Consider the following 4,451-nt stretch of genomic DNA (forward strand, 5'->3'; position numbering starts at 1 on the left):
TGCCAGGGGTGATTTCTGAGCATAAAGCCAGGAGTAATCCCTGAGCGTTGCTGGGTGTGACCCAAAAACCAAAGAGAAAGAGAGAGAGAGAGAGAGAGAGAGAGAGAGAGAGAGAGAGAGAGAGAGAGAGAGAGAGAGAGAGAGAGAATGTCAAAATAAGAAAACTCCAAACCAAAATACCAGGGCTAAAAATTTTGGTAGCTGGAATGAAACTTCACTGGAAAGTGTCACCAACAGAGTAACAGCTGCTGAAGAAAAAAAAAATAGTGAGCTAAAGATGAGATACATAACGATTCTATACAGCAGAAGAGGCTGGAAAAGAGCCTTAAAACAAAAGATCAGGGCCGGAGAGATAGCATGGAGGTAAGGCGTTTGCCTTTCATGCAGAAGGTCATTGGTTCGAATCCCGGCGTCCCATATGGTCCCCCGTGCCTGCCAGGAGCAATTTCTGAGCATGGAGCCAGGAGTAACCCCTGAGCACTGCCGGGTGTGACCCAAAAACCACAAAAAAAAAAAAGATCAGGGGCCAGAGCAGTGGCGCTAGAAATAAGGCATCTGCCTTGCAAGTGGTAGCATAGGACGTACCATGATTCAATCACCTGGAATCCCATATGGTCCCCCAAGCCAGGAGCAATTTCTGAGCACATAGCCAGGAGTAACACCTGAGCACCACTGGGTGTGGCCCAAAAACCAAAAAAAAAAAAAAAAAAAAGTAAAGTATTATACCAAGAATCCTATCAGACCACAATGCCACAGAGATTAAGATGGATTGTAAAAAGAAGATGTGGAGAAAATCTAACACCTGGAGACTAAACAGTATGCTGCTCAACAAGAAATAAAGAGATTCTTGAGATGAATGATAATGAAGAAACAAATTACAAAATCTATGGAACAGCAAAAGCATTAATTTGGGGAAAATCCATAGCAATTCAGGCCTACATTAGGAAAGAAAAATTACAAAATCTATGGAACAGCAAAAGCATTAATCTGGGGGAAAATTCATAGTAATACATGCCTACATTAGGAAAGAATAAAAAGATAAAATCAACAACTTAAAGAGCTACCTTAAATATTTTAAAAAACCAACAACAAAGGAACTCAAACACATGTGGAATAAAAGAAATAATAAAAACCAGAGCAAAAATCAACAATATAGAAATGAAGAAAACAATACAAAGAATTGATGAAATCAGGAGCTGGCTTTCTAAAAGAATAAACAAGATAAACAAACTATTGGCAAGATTAACAAGGATAAAAGAAAAATATTCAAATAAATCTGATCAGGAATAAAAGGGGAGAGATTTCAACAGAACCCCTAAGAAATCCAAGAAATCATGAGAGTTTATTATAAACAACTGTACTCTGTTAAGCAAAAGAACCTAGATGAAGTGGACAGATTTCTGGAAAAAATATAATCTCCAAATACTGAATTAGGAGGAAGTAGAAAAATAAACAGGCAGATCACAAGGAAATTGAAACAATTATTAAGAAACTTCCAAAGAATAAAAATACAGCACTATACAGGCTTACAGGTGAGTTTTATCAAACATTCAAAGAAGATGGGGCTGGAGAGATAGCATGGAGGTAAGGCATTTGCCTTTCATGCAGAAGGTCATTGGTTCAAATCCCAGCATCTCATATGGTCCCCCAAGCCTGCCAGAAATGATTTCTGAGCATAGAGCCAGGAGTAACCCCTGAGCACTGCCGGGTGTGACCCAAAAACCAAAAACCAAAAAAAAAAAAAAAAAAAGAATTACTACCACTGATCCTTAGACTTCTAAAATATTGAAGAGATGGGAATCCTATATCATGCTCATTCTCAAAACTGACAGAGATACTACCAAGAAAGAAAACTACCAATCACAGTGATGAACATTGATGTGAAAAATCCTTAAAAAGTTTTAGCAATCCGAATCCAACAATGATTCAAAAAGAGTATACATCATGACCAAGTGGATTTTATCCCAGGGTTGCAATGATGGTTCAATATATGCAAATCAATCAACATCATACACCACATCAGTAAAAGGAAGGACAAAACCACATGATCATTTCAATCAATGCGAAAAAAGTATTTGACAAAATCAAACAACCCATTTACGATGAAAATCCTCAGCAAAATAGGTGTAGAAGGAACATTCCTCAAGATAGTAACAGCTATTATAAAAAGTCCACTGTCAGCATTATTCTTAATGGCAAAATACTGAAAGCATTTTCATTAAAGTCAGGCATTTAGCAAGAATGTTCACTTTCTACTCTTTTATTCAACATAATATTAGAAATCCTAGCAATAGCAGTCAGACAAAAGAAGAAATTCAAATCAGAAAAGAGAAAACTATATCTATTTAAAGATGTCATAATGATAAACATTGAAGACACTAAAGAGTTTACAGACAAGCTTCTAGAAATAGTAAACTAGTACAGCAAAGTGGCCAGCTACAAAGTTAATACACAAAAGACAGTTGCAATTCTTTTGTTTGTTTGGTTTGTTTTTGGGTCACATCCGGCAGAACTCAGGGGTTACTCCTAGCTCTGTGTTCAAAATAGCCCCTTGCAGGCTCGGAGGACCATATGGGATGCCGGGATTTGAACCACCATCCATCCTGGATCAACTGCATGAAAGGCAAATGCCCTACTGCTGTACTATCTCTCCAGCTGAAGACAGTTGCATTTCTTTATACAAATTACAATTCAGATATAAAAGAGATCAAAGAGTCTATCTCATTTAAAATAGGGTCCAAAAATATCAAATACCTAGAAATCAAACTACCAAGAGAGGTGAGAGACCCATACCATGAAAACTTCAAAACACTTCAAAAAAAAATTGAGTAAAACCAAAGGAAATGGAAGATCATTCCTTGCTCATGAATTGGAAGAATCAATATTATTGAAATGACTATCTTATCTAACTATAAAGATTCAATGCAATCCTTATTCAAATTCAGACAACATTCTTCAAGGACTTAGAAAAATAAATTATAAAGTTTATGTGTAACCATAAAAGACCTAGGATAGCAAAATCCATATTAAAAAACAAGAAATTGGGAGGAATCTCATGACTAATTTGAAGTTCTACTACAAAGCCATGATGTTCAAAACAGTATGGTATTGTAATAAAGACAGACTTTCAGGCCAATGGATCAGAAGAGAATGCCCAGTGACAAAACCCCAAGTATATAGTCAACTAATCTTTGACAAAGGAACCAAGAATTTGAAATAAAACAAATATTGTTTGAACAATTGGATAACCACGTGTAAGAAATTAAAGATTGATCCATATCTTACAATTACACAAAAGTTGATTCAAATGGATTAAAGACCTTCAGATTAGACCCAAATCCATAAAGTTCATTGAGAAAAATGTAATCGCTTCTCGGCCTTTTGGCTAAGATCAAGTGTAGTATCTGTTCTTATCAGTTTAATATCTGATGAGTCGTCTATCCAACGACAATATATTAAATGAATTTTTGGCACTAGGAACTGAAATAGGAGCTTGCTCCGTCCATTCCATGCATCGACCTGGTATTGCAGTACCTCCAGGAATGGTGCACCAAAAAGAGAGAGAGAAGGAGAGAAAGAGAGAGAGAGAGAGAGAGAGAGAGAGAGAGAGAGAGAGAGGGAGAGAGAGAGATGTAGGCAGAACAGTCCAAGACTTAGATCTCAAAGAAGTCTTCAATGATAGGAAGCTAATGGCAAGAGCTATAGCATCAAACCTAAATAAATGGGACAACAACAAATTAAAAAGTTTCTGTATGATGAAAGAAACACTGGCTAAAATTAGAGTACAGCAAACAAAATGGGAGAAATTTTTGCAGTTAACACATAAGATAAAGGCTATATATCTAAGATATACAAAACATATTCAAAGATTAACTCCAAAAAACCTAAAAATCCCATCAAAAATAGAGAGAGGAAATGAACAAACATTTTTTTGAGGAAGACCAATAGATGGCCAATAGGAACCTGAAAACAATGCTTATTATCACTTATCAATTGGGAAATCCAAATCAAGACAATGAGATATCACCAGTGAGGATGGCACATATCAAAAATACTAGGAACAATCTGTTGGCAGGAATGTGGTGAGAAAGGAACTCTCCTCCATTGCCAGTGGGAATGCTTCCTGATCCAACCCCTATGGAAAGGAGTATGGAGGGTTCTCAATAAACTAAAAATTAAGCTGCCATATGACTCAGGAATCCCCTTTTTGGGTATCTATCCCCAGGACAGAAAAACATTCATACAAAAGGATATACGCACACCTCTATTCATTTCAGCACTCAATATAATAGCTAACACTAATACATGTTCAACAACAGATGAGTGCATCATGAAAATGTGGTACATATATACAATGGAATACTACAGAGCTATAAGGAATGATCCATCATGCAATTTGCAGCAACATGGATGGAACTGGAAGATAGCATGTTAAATGAAATCAGCCAGAA

At 36.5% G+C, this 4,451-nt stretch overlaps 1 non-coding gene across 1 annotated transcript; it reads left to right on the top strand.

The window, feature by feature from the left end:
* The first annotated feature begins 3,365 nt into the window (after positions 1 to 3,365).
* On the top strand, positions 3,366 to 3,556 carry LOC126032834 (U2 spliceosomal RNA). The gene has a single exon (XR_007504011.1). It is a non-coding gene; the product is annotated as a U2 spliceosomal RNA (small nuclear RNA).
* Positions 3,557 to 4,451: the final 895 nt, after the last annotated feature.

The sequence above is a fragment of the Suncus etruscus genome, chromosome 16, assembly GCF_024139225.1.
Source record: "Suncus etruscus isolate mSunEtr1 chromosome 16, mSunEtr1.pri.cur, whole genome shotgun sequence".
NCBI classification, from domain to species: domain Eukaryota; kingdom Metazoa; phylum Chordata; class Mammalia; order Eulipotyphla; family Soricidae; genus Suncus; species Suncus etruscus.